The sequence below is a fragment of the Lonchura striata genome, chromosome 36, assembly GCF_050655825.1.
Source record: "Lonchura striata isolate lonStrDom1 chromosome 36, ASM5065582v1, whole genome shotgun sequence".
In the NCBI taxonomy this organism is placed as follows: domain Eukaryota; kingdom Metazoa; phylum Chordata; class Aves; order Passeriformes; family Estrildidae; genus Lonchura; species Lonchura striata.
In genome coordinates, this window is record NC_140738.1 from 3,192,501 (window position 1) to 3,217,495 (window position 24,995).

The window sequence follows — 24,995 nt, forward strand, 5'->3', positions numbered from 1 at the left end:
TACAGATGGCAAATAGAACACATCTTGCTTTTCAGTCTGGGACAGGAGGACACAAACAAAATCAGCTGAGAAGGCAGCACTCTGAAAAGCAAACCAGAACTGACAGAAAATGAATGGGACAGAAATCAGTAATCCTGATAGTTTTATTTATTATGAAAATAAATCACAACCACCCAGCCCCACACAATTCTGATCCCACAACCTCAAATTTGGATCTCACTTTGCCCGATCACCTTCCAACCCCATCTCATCCTGGAGGCTGAGGAATTGAGCAATTTTAGCATGGGACTGAGGTGGCAACCAGCCATTTTGAGGTAGGATTGAGTCACTTTGAGGTGACAGACAAATCCACTTTGGGTTTTGGAGTGCAAAGATATGGAGAATACTACCAGATATCCCCCAAGAACCCACAAATCCTCCAGAATATGTTCCCAAACAGTAAATTCCACCTCAAATACCTCTAAAATGGTGGGACTTCTGACATCTCTGGTCAATACTCTTTTTAGTCATTTTTCAGGTGTTTTTAAGTGATAAAGACAAATCAGAAGAAAATTAGGGCCAAACCAACACCAGAGACCCCTTGAGCATCCCCTGGACACTGGACAAAACAAACTCAGCAGAAATCAAAGTTAACCCTCCATAAAATGCCTTGAGGAAGATTTGCTCTTTCCACAAGTCATTTCTGATGGAAACACAAATAAATCCCAAACATGAATAGACAAACAACAGAAGCAATTCTGTGGCAATTCCAAATTTCATCAGTTCCAGCACAGCTCCAGCTACTTGAGCTGGGCTTCTTGTAGGATTTAAGTAGCCTTGTGTTCCTCACTTTGGGGTGAATGATCCTTGTCAGTCTTGCTGGTATCATTTGGTCCCTTTCCTCCAGTGATTTTAACAGAATTTTCAAAGAAGGAAAACAAAATATTTTCTTTACACTGGCCACCCACAAGAGCCATTTTCCTCGTAAGTTCTCCCAAAAGTCACTCAGAGGAAGCTGCATCCAAGCTTCCAAGAGATCCTCCAGAAAGAGCCACAAACTCCTCAGAGGAGAGAACCATGCTGTTGTCAAAGGCACCTGGGGTCAGACAACAGAGCCCTGAACTCACTTTGCAAAATAATGTTGCAATTCTGGATAATAAAATTGTTAAAGAGATGCCTCTGCCCCAATTAAGGTGCTAACAAGACCAAATCCAAAGTGGATTTTATTGATCAGTAATTGTGAGGTAGAGAGAGATGGAAAGAAAAAGAGGAGAGAGCAAGGGAGTGACAGGGACAGAGATCTCCCCTGGGGCAGGGCAAGTGTGACATTGTCCCCTGTGTGCGTGGCCTTCCCAGGGTGGGGGTTTTACACCTGAGCCAGTTTGGGTAAGGGGGGTGGTGTTCACCCCCCACCCCGAGCAGGGATTGCCTCACTGTTTCAGGTTACAATGTCAGATGTAACCAAAAGTGTTTTCTGTCCCCATCTCCATAAACTGTTATCAACAGGTGGGGCAGTGTTCTTTATCTCTTCCATGGCTCAGCCCTGATAACGCCCTCCAGGGGCCATCTTCTGTTAATGGGCCACTGAGTGTCACTGCAGCACTGATAAAATTACATCATCCCATTGTGGGATGCTCCGCCCAGGGGGAGGAACCAAGCATTCCTGCCTGGATATAATCTCACCATTTGCAACACCACAACCATCTTGCCTACTGGATTCCCAGAGGACAAGAGCTCCATAAGCACCACTGGACCTTCAGAGGAAGACCAGACCCTTCTACAGGATCACTGCTTTGACAGAATCACGTTCATCACTCCAGCTGGACTGCAGCCACCATTTCATCTGACAGCTACCAAACGCGGTGTCAGGTTAAATCCTGACTCTGTCAGTTTAAGCCAGTGTTTCTGTATCATTGCCTTGATCTTAATTTTCTTACTCAATTGTCATTCCAGCTTAGACTCTCCCCCTGGTTTGCCTTCAAACCAGTACAAAACTCACTGTGCTCATCCCTTGTTTTCCTCCCAAAACAGGATTTCCCGTACCAAAACATTTGCCAGATGGAGAAGAAGGTTGCGAGGAAGAGGAAGATGCCCTGGGACACCGAGGCAGGTGAGGAGGAAGTCAGTGCCCCTTTCCCACTCTCTCCTGGTCCATCTTCCAGCCTGGCCCCCGGCTGCAGGACAGCCCCGCTGCCGGTGCTCTCCTGCTAGGGACGCACTCGGGGGATCTCCCTGCCCTTCCCTGTGGCACGGAGGCAAATCCCATCCTCTCTTTGTCCTTCCTCCCGCAGAGCAGGAGCTGAGGATGGAGACCAGGAAGGACAAATCCCTGCAGCCTAACCTCAGGGAAGAGGCTGTTTTGAGCAACTCCACGGTGCAGGAATCCAACAGGGAGGAAAATCCCTGGAGATCTCACAGGTGGAGGGGCTGCAAGCCCAGCCCAGGATGCTCTGAGGAGGAAAGACCCACTCTGGGCCAGGAAGGTGGGCAGAGCTTCAGCCAGAGCTCAGAGTTGGTGGTCTCTGAGAAGCTTCCAGATGGGGAGAAGCCCTACAAGTGCTTGGAGTGTGGGAAGAGCTTCAGGGAGAGCAAGAGTCTGAAACGCCACCTGATGATCCACACCGGGGAATGGGCCTACGAGTGTGGGGAGTGTGGAAAGGGATTCAGCTCCAACTCTCACCTTGTCAGCCACTTACACATCCACACTGGGGAGAGGCCCTACGAGTGTGGGGAATGTGGGAAGGGCTTCAGACGGAGCTCTGAACTCATCATCCACCAACGCATCCACACTGGGGAGAGGCCCTACGAGTGTCCTGAGTGTCAGAAGAGGTTTCACAGCAGCTCTGGTCTCCTCAGACACCAGTGGATTCACGTGGATGAGAGGCCCTTCCGCTGCCCTGACTGCAGGAAGGGCTTCAAGCGCAACTCCACCCTTGTCACACACCAGCGCATCCACACTGGGGAGAGGCCCTACATGTGCCCCACCTGTGGGAAGATGTTTAACAGCAGCTCAGATCTCCTCCGGCATGAGCGGATTCACTCCGAGGAGAGGCATTTCCTCTGCCCTGACTGTGGCAAGGGCTTCAAGCAAAACTCCCATCTTGTCAGCCACCAACGCATCCACACTGGGGAGAGGCCCTACGAGTGTCCCCAGTGTGGGAAAAGCTTCACCCAGAGCTCTCACTTGACCAAACACCAACGGAGGCACCAGTAAGGGAAATCCTGAAAGTTCCCCAGCTGCAGGAAGAGCTTTGTGCACTGCTCCAGCTTCATCCCGCATTGGAAGACCATGTTGGGAAGAGCCTTGGTGATCCATGTTCCCTGTGATCCATGCTGGGAAGACACCTGTCCCTTTTCCTGCCCCTGCCAATGACCTTATGTGGGATTGAAGGACATGAGGGTCTGGCCATGGCCCTGTCACTACATTCACTCCTGCCTCAGGTCATTGCCAGGGGCAGGAAAGGGACTCTCTCTCTCTTTCCCTGAGGAGACGGGTGTCCTTTCCATGCAGGAGGAAACACGTGGCCAGGAAGATACAATTGATGGTGATGTAGTTTTCCCTGTAACTAGTTTTTCTTATCCCTTCTGTTGTCAATATTTTTTCTGTTTCTGTTTGTTCCTTATCTTGTTGCTGTTCCCAGTAAATTGTGCTTATCCCAGCTAGGGATCTTTCCCTCTTTTCTTTCAATGGAAGGTGGGAGGGCAATGAGTTCCAGCGGGGTTTTAGTGGGAGTAGGAAATTGGGGAATCCCATTCCTGAAGCCCAACCTGTGGAAACCAAGCATCCCAGCTGGTGCCAGCCCTGGTGGCCATGGCAGCAGCCTTGGGAGCGGGTCCCTGGCTGGGGCTGAGGGAACCTCTTCACTCTGGTGCCCAGGGACAGGAGTGGAGGGAGCGGCTGCAGTTGAGTCAGGGCAGGCTTAGGTTGGATCTCAGGAAAAGGTTTTTGCCCAGAGGCTGCTGGGGCACTGCCCAGGCTCCCCAGGGAAGGGTCACAGCTCCAGGGCTCTCTGAGCTCCAGCAGCGTTTGGACAGCGCTGCCAGGCCCAGGCTGGCAGTGTTGGGGTGTCCTGTGCAGGGCCAGCAGTTGGACTCGAGGATCCTGATGGGTCCCTCCCAGCTCAGCCAATTCTGTGGTTCTGGATCCATGACCCTGGGGATGGGAGTGCCAATGGTTGCCATGGCAACGGGCTCCAGGCCTGAGCTGGTGTCCATGGCAACCACCCCTGGCATGGGGTCTCCATGGAGCTGCCCAGGGACTGACCATAGCAACAGGGGCTGGGGATGTTTGCCATGGAAACTGACCATAGCAACAGGGGCTGGGGATGGTTGCCATGGAAACTGACCATAGCAACAGGGGCTGGGGATGGTTGCCATGGAAACTGAGCATAGCAACAGGGGCTGGGGATGGTTGCCATGGAAACTGACCATAGCAACAGGGGCTGGGGATGGTTGCCATGGGAACTGACCATAGCAATGGCCATATTGGGATTTCACCTCCAATGTTGACTGTTGTGACAGACTGGAGGTGATTGTTGGCTGGAAACATCTCATGTGTGGGGGAGGAAGGAGCAGGTCCAGCCTTGCCCTGCCCTGGAACCCCAGCCCTGCCCTGCCCTGGAACCCCAATCCCCCCAGAGCCTCTATCCCAGCCCAGCAGTGTCTGCCAGTCCCTGGCACAGCACAGGCAATGCTCCACAGCCACCTCTGGAGCCCCAGCCCAGCTCCTGAGTGACCAAATGACCCCAAGTCCCACCTGGGGGAAGGCCCAGGAACACCAAGGGGTATTTAAGGCTGACCACAAGGCAAGCACACATCTTGACCCTACCTCCTCTTGGAATTTCCAGCTGAACATTGCTGGAATCCAGGAGTTGGTAGCTGAGTGTGTGCTTCTCTGTATCTTATTGTTCTCTCTTTTTGTATCTACCTCTTCTATTTCTGTACACTTGCAAATATTGATTAACTTAAAATTGAACAGGCTCAGAGTTTGTGAAGTTGAATGGGCCAAGTCAATGCTTTGAGAAGCTTTTTCTGTTGATTGAATGCCATATTAAAATATTTGCCAAAGTTTCACTGATTTTCTAAATTTCCCAGTAAAGGCTGTTTTGTTGCTTAGAGCTCCTGAGAAACTCTTGATAGTGTTGCTCCAGTGCATCCAACTCAGAGGACACAAATTATTGTCACTCCATTTAAATGTCTCCTTGAGAGAGTTTTTTAGTGGATGGGGGTCAAGGCTTGTCTGTCCTGCTTGGCACAGCCCAGGCAGGGCTTTCACAGCCCCATCGCACACTCCATTTCCCAGCTGGAGCCGCTGGTGCCTCTGAGTTCTGCTGCCCCAGCCCCAGGGACGCTCTCCTTGTCTGCCCATTCCCCCAGGGTCTCTGGGCAGGGATGGCCTCAGGGGGGGCTGCTGACATCCTCAGCAACTTGGTGGCTGCTGCTGAATTTTACTGCTCCAGAGGATTGTTCAGCCTTCAGCTCTTCAGTGCAGGAATTCAGTGCCCCAGGGCTCATTAGCATTCAGAACACATTAACAAGCCAAGCCTCTGGGAATATTTTGATTTAAGCTTTCAAATCCTTTGTGGTTGGTTAGGCGGATTCCATTAGTGTAATTGAAAGGAATGACTTTTATTTACACAGGGAGTGAGAAACCATTTTTTAGGTCCTGTTTTGATTTTTTAGTTAATACATTGGTATGTGCAATCTCCAGTTGACACTGAATCCAAGTACCTCCCCATGCAGTTGGAATAGATAAGCAAATCAAGACCCTTCATGGCTGACAATCCATCAGACTCTGTCCCTACCCCCACCCTGCCATTTCCCCCATCCCAGCCCTGGCACTCAGAGCAGCCTTGTGCAAATCTGAGCTCCCTCCAGCCCAGGCTGCACCTGCAGGTTTCAGCTCGTGGGCTCCACCTCCCACCTGCTTTCCTTGGAGAAGGAGCTGCCCCAGACAAAGAGGGATGTTCATTTATTGCCAGCCAACAAAGCCTGGGGAAGGCGCAGCTCTATCAAATCCTGAAGTCATTCCTCTGCTGGATATTAAATCCACTTTGCACAGCAGACAGTCTCAGAGCAATGGAAAACACCTTCTGTGCCCAGCACAGATCCCAAGGTCCCCCCAAACCCTCCCGGCCCCGATTCTGCCCAGATTTGCTCTTTGCACACACCCGAGTCACAGGCTGAAGTGAGAAGCTGCCTCCATGCCCAGAGGGAGAAAAAGAGGGAAAGTGGATGAAGAGCTCTCCTGTGCAGAGCCAAGGTCCAAGTGCAGCCCCTGCAGTGGGAGCCACAACTCATCAGGTTTGTGTCCTTTGGGCTCAGGGACTGGTGGCACTCAGAAGCACAGAAAGGTTTCTTGCCAGCAAACACAAGTTGAACATTTGAGCAGTTAAATAACCATCACAGCTATTCCCTCAGCTCTCTGGGATGTCCCAGCAGCATCTGGCATGTCCCCCATCCCCAGGGGATTTCTGTACAGGAACAGTTTTAGACAAAGACATAAGAAATGGTAATTCTGTGATGGATATAAACACAAAAAGATATCATTCTTATTTAGTAGAACTTCAGAAAGATTGGGTCACTCCCTGTTGCTCAAAGCATGAAACCAGTCAGTTGAGAGGCCCTTGAATGACCAGAGAGCATCTAGAGGAAGAAATCTGGGGGCAACAGTTAGGACATAGAACCAGCTGGTCTAGTGAAGAGATGCCCTTACACATGACCATTTCAACAGGAGAACTGGAAACTCCTGAAGAATGGGGGAGATGTTATAAAGAGAATATTGGTGACTCAAGAAGATGGGAAGATCAGTATTTCTTCTCTTTCCCCAACAGTACACCGCCAGGAAATTCCTGTTACTGGTGGGGAAAACTTTGATATTTATTAAAAGTAGCAAACTAACCCAGAGAATAAAAATGTCCTTGTATAACAAGATATCTTAAAACTAATCCCATTTCCAGGCAGACATCAGCTGTGTGCCCATGGACAGGCAGTGCCACTTGTGCCCTGAGGTGCCGAGCTGGGATTGGATCTCTCAGAGAGGAGCTGAGGGAGAGCAGAGCACCTTGCAAGCTGCAGGTCCCTGCCAGCCCCGCAGGGCTCCTGTGCCATCAACATCTGCTCTGCTCCAGTCTGGAACAGGGCCCAGCATGGTGCCGGGATCATCAGAGAGCTGAGGTGTGTGCTGGAATTCCATGCCCTCCCCATGGCGCAGCAGCCCTGCATTTCCCTGCTCCAGCCTTCGTCTCCAGCACAGCCATGGAGGCTCTTTGGGCTCCTGAGTGTTCCTGCAGCCCCAAGGGCAGCTGAGCTCTGCCTTGGGCACAGGCAGCCCTGGCCAGCGCAGGCCATGCTCAGCAATTCCTTGTCTGTGCCCGGCCTTGCTGCCAGCCCCGGCAGCGGCTGCGTGGCCCCTCTGTGGCCCTGTGCTGGCCCAGCCATGGTGCCACAGCCCCTGTGCAGCCCAGCCCAGGACAGGAGCATTGCGGCTGGGAACGGCCCCTGTGCCGTGGGGCCCTGGGCAGCCTTGGGGCTCTGTGCCCCATGGCCTCCCTGCTGGGCAGCCTCTGCCAGCTCCTGCCGAGCCCGTGGCACCTGTGGGGCTGCACAGACAGCCCTGCCCGGGCTCTGCCGGCCTCGGGGCCAGCAGAGAGGCGGCCAGGGCTGGCCATGGCCGGGAACAGGCCCTGAGCCCCGCAGGAGGATGGAGCTGGGCCACAGCCAAACTCAGCCCAGGGCAGAGCTGGGCTCAGCAGCCAGGGCTGCCCGGGGCTGGCACAGACAGAGGCTGGCGCTGACAAATGTCCTGGGCCCCTCCCTGCTCTGTCCGTGCCCCAAGGGCACAGAGCAGCCTCCTCTCTGGGGCTCTTGCCTGTTTTCAGTGCCTGCCCAGGCGCTGGCCCTGCCCCACAAGGCCTGGGCTGAGTCCTGCCCCTGCCCGCTCAGCCAGGCTGAGATGGACACTGATGGTTCCTGTGCCAGGCTCTCCCAGCCCAGCCCAGCTCCCTGCCAGCTCTGCCAGCTGCCCTGAGCTCTGGGCAGCACCAAGGGCCTCTCCCCAGCACAGCCCAGCCGGCTCTGGCCCCACAGCTCTGCTCAGCCCAGGCTGCTCTGGGCACTGCCCCACGGCCTCAGCCCCTGCCAAGGGCACAGCAGCAGCTGCAGCTCAGCCAGGACTCAGCCCCACCATGGGGGAAGGGGCTTGGCCAAGGCCAAAGGAGCTCCCTGGCTGCCCTGCTCCCCTCTGCCTGAGGTGCTGAGAGCTCTGCAGCCCCTCCTGCCATCCCATCTGCCCAGGCCAGCACAAGAGCCCCGGCCCTGGGGCCCTCCAGAGCTGCTCCTGCTCCAGGCCCAGGGCCCATCCCAGAGCTGGGGCAGCCACAGAGCTGTGCCCATTTCTGCTCATTGCTGCTCTGATGGGGATGAATCCTCAGCCACTTGGAGGTTGCTGATGAATTATCCTACTCCAAAGGGCTCTTCTTTCTTGAGCTCCTCTGTTCAGGAATTCCGTGAAAAAGGCACATAAACATATGTTCTAAATACCTGAACAAGAAAAACCTCTGGAAATAATTCATGTCCTCAATTCCTCTGTGGTGAATTAGACAGATTTCTGAAGTTTATTCAAAGTGAATATACTGTATTGAAATGCAGAGAGAATTGTTTTGTCCTGTTAAGTTTTCTTTTCCTGTTTATTGATTGATATCAGCAATGTCCAATTGATATTGATCCCCAGCACCTTCTAATACAGTCTAAAAATATATGGAACCAAGGGGCCAGTGCTGCTCCTTGAGGACTTGTAGAATTAAGGGAACATATTTGACACCATGGTGGCCCTTGGGACCAAGAGGCCATTGTGACACTGTGGGACCAAGGAGAGCATTGCTGCCCTGCCAGACCTCATGGAACCAAGAATCCACTGTGACACTGCAGGGCCTTGGGGACCATGGTGACATTGTGACACTGCAGGGCCCAAGGATTCAAGGGACTTTGTGACACCAAGGGGTCCCATGGAAACAAAGGGACATTGTGACACTGGGAGGCCTCATGGAATCATGGAGACCATTGGGACACTCTGGGGACTCATGGAACCGTGGTGACACCAAGTTGTCTGGGAGTGCAGATCTGCTGGAGGGTAGAAGGGCTCTGCACAGGGCCCTGCACAGACTGGATCCAGGGCCCAAATCCAACAAGGTGAGGTTTAACAAGTCCAAGTGCCGGATCCTGCACTTTGGCCACAACAACCCCTGCAGTGCTACAGGCTGGGGACAGAGGGGCTGGACAGCAGCCAGGCAGAAAGGGACCTGCAGGGACTGATGGACAGCAGGCTGGACATAAGCAGCAGTGTGTCCAGGTGGCCAAGAAGGCCAATGGCTCCTGGCCTGGATCAGGAATGGTGTGGCCAGCAGGAGCAGAGCTGCTGTGCCAGCACTGATCTGCCCCAGCTCTGCACACAGACATTGCTGCTGCAGCTCCAGAGAAGGCAACAAAAGGACATCTCTGCAGAAAACTCTGCTGGGAGGTCCTTTAGTTCGTTTAAAGCCACAGAGGATGCAGCCCCTCATTGACACAGTCTGTGGCCACAGGGAAGGGGAGAGAAACAAAATCAGAAATGGCACAGAGGATGACATTTGTTAAGAACATTAATATGTAAAACAAGGAAAAACGACCTCCAAAATAAAACCAACAAGATGTATCTAAGATTAATTTTATTACAAGTGATTTGCAGAAATTGGCCAGCCATTTAATGTTTGTGAAAGCATCCAGTCATGAGTGTCCACACTGCAGCCTTGAGCTCCTGGTTCCTCAGGCTGTAGATGAGGGGGTTCAGGGCTGGAGCCACCACCGAGTACAGAACTGACACTGACAGATCCATGGATCGAGAGGAGATGGAAGAGGGTTTCAGGTAGGCAAATACTGCAGTGCTGACAAACAGAGAGATCACGGCCAGGTGAGGGAGGCAGGTGGAAAAGGCTTTGTGCCGTCCCTGCTCAGAGGGGATCCTCAGCACAGCCCTGACGATCTGCACATAGGAGAAAACAATGAACACAAAACATCCAAGTCCTAAACAGGAACTAAATGCAATGAGCCCACGTTCCCTGAAGTCCGATTTGGAGCAGGAGAGCTTGAGGATCGGTGGCACCTCACAGAAGAACTGGCCAAGGGCATTGCCATGGCACAGGGGCAAGGAAAATGTATTGGCTGTGAGCAGCAGAGAATTGAGAAAGGCACTGGCCCAGGCAGCTGCTGCCATGTGGGCACAAGCTCTGCTGCCCAGGAGGGTCCCGTAGTGCAGGGGTTTGCAGATGGACACGTAGCGGTCGTAGCACATGATGGTCAGGAGGAAATACTCTGCTGAGATGAAGAAAATAAAAAAAAGGAGCTGTGCAGCACATCCTGTGTAGGAGATGTTCCTGGTGTTCCAGAGGGAACTGTGCATGGCTTTGGGGACAGTGGTGCAGATGGAGCCCAGGTGGCTGAGGGCCAGGTTGAGCAGGAAGAAGAACATGGGCGTGTGCAGGTGGTGGCCGCAGGCTACGGCGCTGATGATGAGGCCGTTGCCCAGGAGGGCAGCCAGGGAGATGCCCAGGAAGAGGCAGAAGTGCAGGAGCTGCAGCTGCCGCGTGTCTGCCAGTGCCAGCAGGAGGAAGTGGCTGGTGGAGCTGCTGTTGGACATTTGTCCTGTCTTGTCATGGGGATCTGTAATAAAAGTAATCATGGAATAGCTGGGTTTGGAGAGGACTTTAAATATCCCAGCACAGCTTGGGGGCACTTCCCCTTACTGCCTATCCCGGGGTCTTGTGCCCCGAGCTGTCTCTGCCAGCAGCTGCTTCCCTGTTCCCAGCGCTGTGCCCTGCCAGAGCTGCAAGAGCCCAGCCCAGCCCTGGGGGCTCAGCTCTGCCCTGCAGACCCCTCCCAGACCTGGCACAGCCCAGGGGCAGCTCTGGCTCTGCCGGTTCTGATGGCAATGTCAGAACAACCCTGATGAGGCTGGGAAAGCGACACTGATGCTGCCTTTAAGGGACCCTGTGCTGATTTCTGTCACTGCCTTGTTTATCCCAATCTGAGAAAAAACCTTTTTATTTTTTTCGACCTGAACTGAGAGATGAATACGTAGGAGAAATTTCACATCCAGGCAACACATAGCAGTACATTAAAAAAGGCAAGACTATTTATGCAGCCCCTGCCTTGCTGTGATCCCTGAATAATCTGCTTGAAAATGCTCTGGAGTTAAATATCGTGCTGGGAGCAGTCCTGACCAATGCAGCATCCTCATCACACCACACAAGGAGAACACTTCCAACCCTTTCCAGCTGTCTCCTACCACCCAGATTTTGGCCCCCAGCGCTGGGAGCAGCTCCAGGGCTGGCTGAGAGCTGTCCCTGGCAGGCAGCAGAGTCCCTGGCCCAGCACAGCGCCCTGGGCTGCAGGACCCTGCTCTGCAGGACAGCCCTGGGCACCCCTGGCTGCTCTGCACAGGAGATGAGCAGAGAATGCACTCACAGGCTCTGTGGGCATTGGGATGTTCCAGCTTTAGGAGATCTCTCCAGGAGCTGCAGCTGCATTGTCCTGCAGCCAGAGGTTCCTGTGCCAAGGGCTGGCAGTGATTCTGCCCCAGGCACTTCTCAGCCCCTTCCCAGCCCTGACTGATTGAAGCTCTCTGTGCCTCTGTGCTGTGCCCGGGCTGGCTGCAGGCAGTGCCCCAGCCCTGCTGGGCTGGGAGAAGAGCTGCTCAGCAAGAGAAATGTGCTTTTGAAGCTCTGCTTGGTTACCAGGATCTCCCTCTGTGCCAGGAGCCCGGTCCAGCTCAGCAGCACAGACACAGCACAAGGACTTTAATGACCCTCTGGGGCTTTGTGCTCAGGCCCTGAACATCAGGCCCTGAGAGGGAGCTGCAGAAACCTCTCCAGAACTCCAAGTCAGAATCCAACTCCAAAGTTTCTTGGACTTTTAATGAGTCCCACTGAGGGACACGACTGACAAAGTGTCCCCAGGCCCCAGGCAGAGCAGAGAACTGGAGGCACTGATGGCAGGTGGGGACAAAGAGAAGCCAAGTCTTGGTGCTCTGGGGCACAGCAGGGTCTGTGCCACCAAGGGCTGTGAGGAGACACCTTGTCCTGAGGCCCTGGGGCCTCCTGGCACAGCCCCAGCCAGGCTGGGCACTGTCACTCCCTGGTCCTGCCCTCAGCATCCCCCCCTAGCCCACATCCCAGTGGCCTCAAGGATCTGCTGGAAGGAGTTCCTGGGGAGCCTTGGTCAGGAATGGCCCCAGGGGGTCCTTCTTGCTCCCAGGGACTGCAGGTTTTTCAAAGGACTTTGGCTTTTGCTTTTGCCTTGGAGTCTCTGAGAGGTTTGTGCAATCCTGGCCTCCAATTATCTGCTGTAATTAGTCCCTGGAGAGGCTTTGTCAGGAGCAACACTCAGTGGGGCCCATTAATGCTTCAAGGTACATCAGTTCTTTTAAAGTACTTGGTGTTCCCCTTTTGATACAGACTCTGTGAGAAGTTTGTGCAATCATGGCCCCAATTATCTGCTAAAATGAGTCCCTTGAGAGCTTGGCACTGACACTCAGTGGGGCTCATGAATACTTTGAGATTCTTAACTTTTGCAAGGTACTTTGGATTTTCCTTTCCACAGTGAGAGTTCTTTGTGCCATTTTGAATATCTGACAGGTTTTTGTGCCACCCTGGCCTCCAGTTCTCTCCTCCAAGGACTCCATGAAGAGCCTGTGGTATAGATGGACCTTTGTGGTTCCCATTAATGCTTTAGACTCCAACCACTTTGCGGTTTTCCTTCGACCTTGACTCCGGGAAAGGTTTGTGCAATCTCCTCTCAGGCTCTGAGGTTCCAGGTCTCAGCTCCAAATGCAGAACAGGGGTCATTATGATCAAGTATGTCCTGACAAACCATGGGTCTGCCTCAATTTCTCTCTGCTCTTGTGCAGTTTTTCAGGAAGTTTCTGTAGTGGTTTTGGTTCATCATTTTGAGATTTCTCAGCCAATGCTTCAATTAGTGTGGTGGGTTCATTGCTGGCTAATTAGCAGTGCACTCACTAGAATATACTTACTCATTTCCTGCTGTGAGATAGGATTAGGAGAAAGGCAAAGTGGTTTCAAAATTTTAAAAGGTTATAAATAAAACTGTATTAACAATAACTAAAGAAAGAGTAATAAGAATCAGAACAAAACTTTCAGAACACTTCCTCTCTCCATACAACCTGACAATGTAAAGAGACAAAACCTAAAATTTTCAGTCAGTTTACCACCTCTAAAATAGTCTTTTTTCACTGCACTTAGGCAGAGAAGTTCCTCTTGTTAATGTTATGGACACTTCTACGCAAGAAAACAGTTATCTCATGGCTTTTCATTTCCACAAATAGCAGCTGCCTGGAGAAATCTGCAATCATGAACTCCATCCCATCTTTTCCCACAGATGTGCTTATGGCCCTTGTCAGCTTATGGGGTATTAATTTTGAAATGAGCTGTTTAAGAGCAACGGTTCTCTTCATCTCTTTCTGAAATCATCTTCATCTCTGGGAACAGAGGTTTTCTTCTCTCCCTGAGGACACAGGGTCTCATCACTGTTCTCCCTTTTTCTGTTCAAACCTCTCATGGGATCACAGCTACTTCAACATTTGCTTACTTAGCATGGAGGCCTTTGCTGAAACAAGTCATCTCTCTATGTTTTCAATGCCTTACAGGGAGAAAGAGAGTCTGATGTATCAATGACATCCTTCTCCACAGCTTTACCAGAGGATTTCAGCCCCAAGATCAAGGCATCTCCTCATCCCTCCCATCTGGGACTCAACTTCCTCTTCCCTGCCCTCGGTGTGTTCATGTTGCTCCTCTGTGTGCCTGCCCTGTGTCCTTTTCTCTCACTGGAGGGAGGATGGCAGCACTGGCAGAGTCAATATCTCCCGGGGCTGCAGATGGTTCCGTGAGCCCGGCCAGGCTCGGTGCTGGCGGCCGGAGCTGTTTTGCCATGGAGGTTTCTGCAGCGGCTGCGCTGGGGCTGTGTCAGGCTGGGCCGCGCTGGGGCAGGGCCAGGATCTCAGCAGCCAGGCCAGAGCCCAGCAGCAGCACGGCCGGGGCCGATGGCTTCTCCTGCCCTGCCCGCTGGCTGCGGGCAAAGCCCAAGGGCGGCAGAGCCTTGGCCGAGCCGGCCCGGCCCGGGGCTGCTCCTGGGGCCCGGCGGATCCTGGCCGGGCCCGGGCTGGCGGCGGGGCAGGGCTCGGCAGGGCCAGATGTCAGCACCCGCAACCACGGCCCGGCCTCGGCCCCGCGGCCTCCCCTGCCCTGCCCGGCAGCCGATGGCGCCTGGCGGCTCCCTGGGAAGGGGCCCGGCCCCACGGCAGGAGCCGCCCGGCCCCACGGCCGAGACAGGGCTGGGCCGGCCTCGGCACCTCTGTGGGGCCACAAGGGAGAGAGACCCAGCCAGGCTTTCTCATCTGTAACTTGTCCATATGTAGTGGTCATGTGCCCAAGCCCCCAAAACCTCTCATTGGGAGATCCCTGGGCCCTCTCCAAGGTGTTTTCTAATAAAAATATTAAGCTCATGATCTGTGAAAATTACCAGAGGACAGGGCTAACCCATCCTGTCTGTCCTGGCTACTTTTGTCTGGGAGCAATCCTTGGATATACGGACTTTAGGAGGCCACATTCTAATTTTGGCCATGGACCATGGACAAGAAGACCATTTCTTTTCCACAGGAATGAAGGAACACAGCCCCATTTTTTCAGGGGCAGATGAAAGGTGACCACCACAGTTCAAGGACAGCCAGAGCTGGCTGTTTTTTCCTAAAACATAACCTTGCATACAGGAAATTGTTTAGGGATAATACCAGTTTTGGCAATGGGCATCTGAACACAGACAGTTCTTTTCTATAGCAAGGAAAGCACATAGCCCCTTTGCTCCAGGAGCTGATGAGAAGCAGCCCTTGGCATTCCAACATCAGCCAGACCTGTCAGGTGGCCCCTGGGAGGCCAAGCCAGCCAGACCTGGTCCATGTTCCCTCGCTTCAATGGGGTCCCTTGCTTCCAGGAGGCCCTGAGGTGTCACAATGCCCCCTTGGTGACACGGGGCCCTGAAGGGTTGGAATGGTCTCCATGGTTCCATCAGGCCCCACAGAGTCATAATGGTCTCTGGGTCCATGAAGCCCCACGGTGTCACCATGGCCCCTTGGTTCCATGGGCTCCAGTGGTGCCACAATGATCCCCTTGGTTCCATGAGGTGCCCACAGTGTCACAGTGATCTCCATGGGAAGGAAAGAACCGAGCCCCAGTGTGGCAGGGGCAGCCACCAGAGGCCAAGGCCAGCCAGACTTGATGGTACTGGCAGATTTTGTCTGGGAGCAACCCTTGGATATAGGGAATTTTAGAGGTGGAATCCCAATTTCAGACATGGACACCCGAAGTAGAAGGATGGTTCTTTTCCATAGGAAGAAAAGCACAGAACACCGGTGTTTCAGGGATAGATGAAAGGCTTCCACCAGCGGCCTAAGGCAGCCAGACTTCTCTGTCCTGGTAGCTTTTGTCTGAAAGCAACCCTTGGATATAGCGAATTTGGGAAGTGGAACCCCAATTTTGGCCATTTCTGTGTAGATAAGGACAGTTCTTTTCCATAGGAAGGAAAGAATAGAGCCCCAGTGTTTCAAAGACAGAAGTGAAGAGAGGTGGCTCTTGAGAGGCCAAGCCAGCCAGACTTGTTTGTCCTGGCAGTTTTTGTCATGGACAGATCCTTGGATATATGGAATTTGGGAGAAGGAATCTTAATTTTGACCATGAACACCTTGAGAAGAAGGACAGGTCTTTTTCATTGGAAGGAAAGCACTGACCCCAGTGTTTTGAGAGCAGGTGAAAGGCATCCCCAAGAGGCCAAGGGCAGCCAGATCTGTCTGTCCTGGCAGATTTCACTGGGAGCAATTGTTGGATGTACAGAGTTTTGGAGGTGGAATCACAGTTTTGGCCATGGAAGCCTGCTCAGGATGGATTTTTTTTTTCCTATAGGAAAGAAAAGCTCAAAATCCAAGTGTTCTGGAAGAAGATGAGATGTGGCCAGCCTTAGGCCAAGCCAGCCAGACCTATCTCTCCTGACAACTTTCATCTAGGGGCTATTCTTGGACATAGGGCATTTTGGAGGTGGAATCTCAGTTTTGGCCGTGGGCACCTGGACAGGAAGAAGAATTCTTTTCATTAGTAATGAAAGCACAGAGCCCCAGATTTTCAGAGGCACATGAGTGCCAGTCCTCAGGAAGCCAAGGCCAGCCAGATTTGTGATTCCTGGCATCATTTTCCTGGGAGCTATCATTGGATATAGGGAATTCTGGAGGCAGATGCCAAATTTTGGCCATGGGTACCTGGTTGAGATGGATGTTTTTTCCCCATAATAAAGAAAAGCACATGGTCCCAGTGTTTGAAAGGCAGATGAGAGGTGGCCCCTGGGTGGCCAAGGCAGACAGATCTGTCTCTCCTGGCATATTTCATCTATAAACAATCCTTGCAATATAACGAAATTTGGCGGAGGAATTCCAGTTTTGGCTATAGGCCCCTGGAGGAGAAGAATAGTTCTCTCCCATAGGAAGGAAAGCCCAGAGCCCCAATGTCACTATGGGACATGAGTAAACATGATGGGCACCTTTGCGTTTGTGACGGTAAAAGAAATGTAATTTATTTCTGACTCCAACATTTATAGTTTTCCAAAGGTGACAGTGGATTGGAGGGTGAAAGTGCCACCTCTCCAATGACACTGGACAAAACTACCGTCCATCAAATTTCCCCTCCTCTATGAAGGAATGCAAAGCAATAAGTTATTTACAGAAAGTTGTGTGAGAAAATTTGCTACAAGAATGTAAACTCAGAAGGTTTTAGAAAATCTTAAAAAATCAGGCCAACACCCCAGTGCTTCAGGGGCAGATGAGAAGTAGCCCTCGACATGCCAAGGTCAGCCAGACCTGTCAGGTGGTCCCCAGGAGGCCCAGCCAGCCAGACCTGTTCCATGTTCCCTTGGTTTCCTGGGACCCCACAGTGTCACAATGGCGTCCTTGGTTCCATGAGGCCCTGGAGTGTCACAATGTTCCCCTTGCTTCTGCAGTGTCACAATGGCCCCGTGCTTCCATGAGGCCTTGCAATGTCACAATGGCTTCGTGGTTCCACAAAGCCCTGATGTGTCACAATGGCCCCTCGGCTCCGTGTGCCCTCGCTGTGTCACAACGGCTCCTCTGTGACACTGCAGCTGCACAAGGTCACCATGGACCCTTGGTTCCTTGGTGTCTCTGAGTTCACAATGGTCTCCTTGATTCCATGAGGCAGCACAGTGCCACAATGGCCCCTTGGTTCCATGAGGATCTGCAGGGTCACGCAGATTTGTGACACTTGTCTTTGCTGCCCCTCACATCCCCCTGCCCCACAAACAGCCCCGAGCCACCCGTGAGGGACAGGCCCTGCTGTGCCAGGCTGGGCTCAGGGCTTGGCCTTTCTGCTTCCCCCAGCCAGCCCAGGCCTTGCTCAGCATTGCAGTTCCCTGCTCTGGGCCTTGGGCTCCCTGCAATCCTGGCCTCAAGGATCTGCTCTCACCAGTCCCTGGTAGCCTTTGGCAGTCCCTGCCCTCAGTGGGGCCCAGTGATGCTCCAAGGGACTTGGAATTTTGCTCCTGACTCCTTGAGCAGCTTCTTCAGCCTTCTCTCAGTGCCTGAGGGTTCTGGACTCAGCCCCAAATCCATCATGGGGATCATCAAAATGCAAGAATACTTCAGGGGCGCTTTGTCTTCATTCAATTGTCTGCAAATCTCCTGGGCTTGTGCAGCTGATTGGAGTCAGTTTGGAGTCCTTGTAAGGAGGAAGATTTCCAAGTGCACCTCCTGAATTTTTTTCTTTAATCAAGTGAGTATTCTTAGTTTCCAGTTCAGAGAGAGCTGATTAGAAGCATTCACCTGGTGACCTTGATACTCAGTGTCTCATTAGGAGGTCTGGGCATGTAGAAGAATGAGCCCCCTGAGGACTGACCCTGTTTGGACAAGCTGTTCCTCACCCCCAGCCTCACCATGTCTGACATTGCCCACCTGGCACTGACATCCCTGTGCCCTGCAGCAGAACCTTGTCCCTGAGCTCTGCAGCTCCATGTCCCAGCCCATTGCACCATATCCCACCTGCTATCCTCATGGCTCTCCCTGCACACAGACACAAGAGAAGTTTTCCTGTTGGGAAAAAAAAGAATGGAAAAGCCTGAGCAGGTTTCCTAAACAAGAAACCCCACTCAGGAGCCACCTGCTCAGTACAGGCTGCCTGGAGTGGTGTCACCTTTCTACAAGGGACAGTGTGGTCAGAAATGATCTCTGGAAGCAGAATTCTCTGAGTCTCCCAGCTGAGTTCTCTGTCCCTGTCCTTTCTCTGGATCCATGTTGCAGATGGAAGCTGCTGGTGCCAGCCTCACCTTTAACTTGTCTTTGGAATGCAAAGAGATGTTCCCAAGTGTTTTAAGCGGGATTTGCTAAATGTTTTTATAAATCTTTTGTGTTCCCCATGGAATGAAGGGGCCATTTTGGCACTGAGGGGATGATGTGGAAGCAAGGAGTCAATTGTGACCCTGGGATCCCATGGAACCAAGGGGCCATGGTGACACAGCAGGGCCACATGGATCCAGTGGTCCATTGTGACACTGTGGATCCAAGGATACCACGGAGACACCCCCAGAACCTCATGGAACCAAGGAGTCCATGGTGACCCAGCGGGGCTGCATGGAGCCAATGGTCCATGGTGACACTGCCCATCCAAGGAGGCCGTTTGGACACTGTGGAAGCTCATGGAGTGAGGTGGCCATTGTGACACTGAAGAACTTCATGACACCAAATATCCATGGGGACACAGCAGGGCATCATGGAACCCAGGAACCACTGTTGGCAGTGTGGAAACTCCTGGAACCAGGGGCCGTTGTGGCACTTGAGCACCAACACAGCTGCTGCACCTTGTCCCCTGCCCTACACAGCTCCTTGGGAGGCACGGCAGGAGCAGCACCCTGGGAACCTTGGGAATGCCCCTCTGGGATCCAAGGCACATGCTCCCAGGGGCTGGAATTCCAGTTCCCAGCCAGGAAAAGGATGTTCCTGCCCTTGAAGTCAAAGCTCTTATGAAAGAGCCAAAAGCCAAGTGCAGCAAGATCTTACAGTGACATTTCACTGCCAGCCTTCACATTTTCACCTGTGGTTGCTATAGCTCATGGATTGGGAATTAAATCAGGGCAGGGACTTTGCTGAGATCTGCCCTGGGTCAAGGGAGGCAATGAGAGAGAAACAGAGCAGGCAAAGGAAGGCAGGAGAGAAAGGAGGTGTTTTGGTTTGGAAGGAGAGGTGTCTGCTAAGGATGGAAAGAGCCTCCCCTGAAATGTAAAAATGTAGACCCTTTCTTTCAGAATTGGTATTAATTTGAAATTAATGGGGGCTCTCAGGTAAAAATATGGGAGCAGGAATCACAATTTTTTTTTTAATAGGGAAGAAAATGAAAATATGAACAATGCAGTGAACCAAAACAACACTGACAGAGTCAGAATACAACCTGAAATCCTGCTGGACAGGATGTTGGCCACAGTCTAATTGGAATTGTGGCTGCAGTCCTCCTGCAGTGTCAGGTGTGGTTCTGTTGGAGAAGTGATCCTGTAGGAATGGGAATCTTCTTCTGAAGAGGAAGGAGCAGCTGTTCCTATGGGAAAATCCAGCCCAGAAAAAGCTGTGTTGGTGGGCCAGAATCTCAAGACTAGATGCAGGTAGGAATGCTTGGCTCCTCCCTCTGGGCGGAACATCTCACAGTGGGATGTTACAGTTCTTATCAGCCATGCAGTGACATTCAATAGCCCATTATCAGCAGATGTCTCCCCTGAGGGAGGATTGATTGTGGAAGAGATAAGGAAAAACCGCCCACTTAACACAGGACAACTGCCATACAGATGGCAAATAGAACACATCCTGCTTTTCAGTCTGGGACAGGAGGACACAAACAAAATCAGCTGAGAAGGCAGCACTCTGAAAATCAAATCAGAACTGACAGAAAATAAATGGGACAGAAATCAATAATTCTGATAGTTTTACTTATTATCAAAATAAATCACACCCACCCAGCCCCACACAATCCTGATCCCACAACCTCAAATTTGGATCTCACTTCTCCCGATCTCCTTCCAACCCTATCTCATCCTGGAGGCTGAGGAATTGAGCAATTTTGGCATGGGACTGAGGTGGGAACCAGCCATTTTGAGGTGGGATTGAGTCACTTTGAGGTGACAGACCAATCCACCTTGGGTTTTGGAGTGCAAAGATATGGAGAATACTCCCAGATATCCCCCAAGAAGCCACAAATCCTCCAGAATATGTTCCCAAACAGTAAATTCCACCTCAAATACCTCTTAAATGGTGGGACTTCTGACATCTCTGGTCAATACTCTTTTTAGTCATCTTTCAGGTGTTTTTAATTGATAAAGACAAATCAGAAGTAAATTAGGGCCAAACCAAAACCAGAGACCCCTTGAGCATCCCCTGGACACTGGACAAAACAAACTCAGCAGAAATCAAATTTAACCCTCCATAAAATGCCTTGAGGAAGATTTGCTCTTCCCACAAGTCATTTCTGATGGAAACACAAATAAATCCCAAACATTAATAAACCAACAACAGAAGCAATTCTCTGGCAATTCCAAATTTCATCAGTTCCAACACAGCTCCAGCTCAGATGCTGGCAGGTCCCAAAAAAAAAAAAAAAAAAAAAAACAAAAACATGGAAATTTGGCCCAATACAGATTATTAAAGGAAGGGAGAGGTCTGCGTAGCTATCACAAAGGTGACAGGGACCAAGAAAATAATGCTTCTCCCCCCAAAGCCTGTGAATTCAGGAGTTATTTGGGAATTTAGCTACTTGAGCTGGGCTTCTTGTAGGATTTAAGTAGCCTTGTGTTTCTCACCATGGGGCGAATGATCCTTGTCAGTCTTGCTGGTATCATTTGTTCCCTTTCCTCCAGTGATTTTAACAGACTTTTCAAAGAAGGACAACAAAATATTTTCTTTACACTGGCCACCCACAAGAGCTATTTTCCTCATAAGTTCTCCCTAAAGTCACTCAGAGGAAGCTGCATCCAAGTTTCCAAAAGTTCCTCCAGAAAGAGCCACAAGCTCCTCAGAGGAGAGAACCCTGCTGTTGTCAAAGGCACCTGGGGTCAGACAACAGAGCCCTGAACTCACTGTGTAAAATAATGTTGCAATCTGGATAATGAAATTGTTAGAGAGATGCCTCTGCCCCAATTAAGGTGCTAACAAGATCAATTCCAAAGTGGATTTTATTGAACAGTAAATGTGAGGTAGAGAGAGATGGAAAGAAAAAGAGAAGAGAGCAAGGGAGTGACAGGGACAGAGATCTCCCCTGGGGCAGGGCAAGTGTGACATTGTCCCCTGTGTGCGTGGCCTTCCCAGGGTGGGGGTTTTACACCTGAGCCAGTTTGGGTAAGGGGGGTGGTGTTCACCCCCCACCCCGAGCAGGGATTGCCTCACTGTTTCAGGTTACAATGTCAGATGTAACCAAAAGTGTTTTCAGTCCCCATCTCCATAAACTGTTATCAACAGGTGGGGCAGTGTTCTTTATCTCTTCCATGGCTCAGCCCTGATAACGCCCTCCAGGGGCCATCTTCTCTTAATGGGCCATTGAGTGTCACTGCAGGACTGATAAAATTACATCATCCCATTGTGGGATGCTCCGCCCAGGGGGAGGAACCAAGCTTTCCTAACTGGATATAATCTCACCATTTGCAACACCACGACCACCTTGCCTACTGCATTCCCAGAGGACAAGAGCTCCATAAGCACCACTGCCCTTCAGAGGAAGACCAGACCCTTCTACAGGATCACTGCTTTGACAGAATCACGTTCATCACTCCAGCCGGACTGCAGCCACCATTTCATCAGACAGCTACCACCACCCTGAGCAACGGGGTGTCCGGTTATATCCTGACTCTGTCAGGTTAGGCCAGTGTTTCTCTATCATTGCCTTGATCTTAATTTTCTTACTCAATTGTGATTCTGGCTTAGACTCTCTCCCTGTTTTGCTTTGATACAGTACAAAACTCACTGTGCTCATCCCTTGTTTTCCTCCCAAAACAGGATTTCCCATCCCAAAACCTTCACGAAATGGAGAAGGAGGCTGCGAGGAAGAGGAAGGAGCCCTGGGACACCGAGGCGGGTGAGGAGGAAGTCAGATCCCCTTTCCCCCTCTCTCCTGCTCCATCTCCCAGCCCAGCATGGCCCCCAGCTGCAGGACAGCCCCGCTGCCGGTGCCCTCCTGCCGGGGACGCACTGGGGGGATCTCCTTGCCCTTCCCTGTGGCACGGAGGCAAATCCCATCCTCTCCTTGTCCTTCCTCCCGCAGATGAGGTGCTGAGGGTGGAGAGCAGAGAGGACAAATCCCCATGGCAGAACCTTGTGGAAGACGCTGTTTTGAGTGGCTCCATGGTGCAGGAACCCAATGGGAGCTGCACCAGGAGGGGCTGCAAACGCAGATCGAGGGGATCTGAGGAGGAAAGATGCACTCTGGTCCAGGAAGGTGGACAGAGCTTCAGCCAGAGCTCAGGGCTGGTGGTCCCTGAGCAGCTTCATGATGAGGAGAAGCCCCATAAGTGCTCAGAGTGTGGGAAGAGCTTCAGGTCAAACTCCAACCTGATCCAGCACCAGAGGATCCACACTGGGGAGAAGCCTTATGAGTGTGAGGAATGTGGGAAGAGCTTTTTGTCAAATTCCAACGTGATCCAGCACAAGAGGATTCACACTGGGGAGAGGCCCTACGAGTGTGGGGAATGTGGGAAGAGCTTCAGGCGGATCTCCCACCTGAGCAGCCACAAGAGGATCCACACTGGGGAAAGGCCCTATGAATGTAAGGGAGTGTGGGAAGAGCTTCAGGCAGTGTGGTGCCCTGATTGTCCACCAGAAGATCCACACTGGGGAGCGACCCTACGAGTGTTCCAAGTGTGGGAAGGGGTTTCAGACTCGCTCCTATCTCCTCTTGCACTATCGAGCTCATACAGATGAGAGGCCCTTCCTCTGCCCTGACTGTGGGAAGGGATTCAAGCACAACTCCTCCCTTGTCAGGCACCGGCACATCCACACTGGGGAGAGGCCCTACGAGTGTCCCCAGTGTGGGAAGAGCTTCACCCAGAGCTCTCACTTGACCAAACACCAACGGAGGCACTAGTAAGGGAAGCCCCAAGAGTGTCCCGCCTGCAGGAAGAGCTTCGTGCTCTGCTCCAGGTCCATCCCCCACTGCAGGACCCACATTGGGCACAGGTCTGGTGACCCACATTCCCTGTGATCAATGTTGGGAACACACCTGACTGGTTATCCTTTTGGTTTGGCCCTAATTTTCCTCTGATTCATCTTTATTCTTCAAACACAGCCAAAACAGGGTTAAATTAAAGAAACTGATCAAAAATATCTGAAGTGTCACCATTTCACAGGAGTTTTAGGGGGAATTTAGGATTTAGGGACGCATTCTGTGTGGAGTGCCCCTGTTGCTAAGAGGCAGGAGTTTGATCTCACCCTTCTTGTGTTGCCAATAATTCCTCCCTTGACCCAAACCCAAACTCCACCCCTGGGATACCCTATACAAATCCCATGGCTCTGCCTTTTCCCTGTCTTTTGGTGATAAGAAATGGATTTTGGAGTTTTGTGAAACCAAGAAACATCTCATTTGTTCCTGCCGCCGGCAGCTGCACTCACCCTGGACACCATGAACTCAACTTCTGGAGGATTTGTGGGTTCTGGGGTGATTTTGGGCAGTGTTCTCCATCTCTTTGCATTTCAAAAGCCAAGAGGGATGAATTTGTCACCACAAAACCACTCAATCCCACTGAAAATAACTGGATTTTAAACTATAAAGGCACAATCCCACCTCAAATTGCTTGTTCCCCCTCAAAAAAACCTCAATCCCACACAAAGCTCACTCGATTCCACAGCTGACCGGGTGGGATGGGGTTGGGAGGAGATTGGGAGAATTGTGATCCCAGTTTGGAGTGGAGAGATTGGGATTGTGTGGGGCTGGGTGGTTGGGATGTATCTGATAGTGAATAAAACTTTCAGAGTTAATGATGTTTGTCCCATTCATTTTCAGTCAGTTCTGTTTGCAGAGTGGCTCCTTCTCAGCTGTTTAAATTCCTATAAAAATCCTTTTTTAAAAATCGTCTAACCCAAACAATCCAAAAACCAATATCCATATAAAACCACCCATCTGCAATTATATTTCTTGAAACCATTTTAATTTTTTTAGAGTGTTTAAGGGTGCTATTAAAGTTTAATTGTTTGGTTAAATTGTATGAGACATTACAGTGGTGTTTGGTTTCGTGTTTAGTATATCTGTAGTATGAATTGTTTTACTAAGGTGTGTTCGAGTGTATGTTTAGATTGGTCGGTGCTGCGAGAGGCGCTGGGCTCTGCCTGGCAACTGATGAGTCAGAGCCGTCCCAGGCGCTGATTGGCTGAAAATCGCCAGGCAGGACCAGCGCCGAGTTTCTGCCCGGGAACTGAATCGTCATCAACGCCGCGCGCTCTGATTGGCCAGGATCTGCTTCGGGGCGGGGCCGGGAGGAACTGGGGACCCCCAGGAGCCCCCCGGGTTTGGGGGTTTCCATCCCCCCTCGGCCCCCGGGGCGGCCTTGGGGCCACCCCAACACCCCCAAAATGGGGAGGGTCCCCGGAGCCGCTTGGAAGTCCCAAAAATGGGCTGGAAGCGGCAGGAGCCGCCCCAAGAAGGGATTGAAGGGTCCGGTCCGGGAATGGCTCCGATCCGGATTGGGGCGGGCTGGGATTGAGGGAGGGTCCGGTCAGCGGCTGCGGAGGGGCTGGGATTGGGGAGGGGTCCGGGATTGAGGGGATGGGTCCATTCCGGGACTGGGGCAGGATCGCTCCCTGGGGGTGGGCTCCATTATTGAGTCAGGCTCTCTCCGCTTCCCGATCCCAATCCCGTTCCCTGATCCTGTTCCCGATCCCATTCCCATTTCTGTTC

The 24,995-nt window shown here is 51.9% G+C and overlaps 1 pseudogene; it reads left to right on the forward strand.

The window, feature by feature from the left end:
- Positions 1–2,284: 2,284 nt before the first annotated feature.
- The window catches only part of LOC146764033 (uncharacterized), a 48,664-nt pseudogene continuing 25,953 nt past the window's right edge, over positions 2,285–24,995 (forward strand).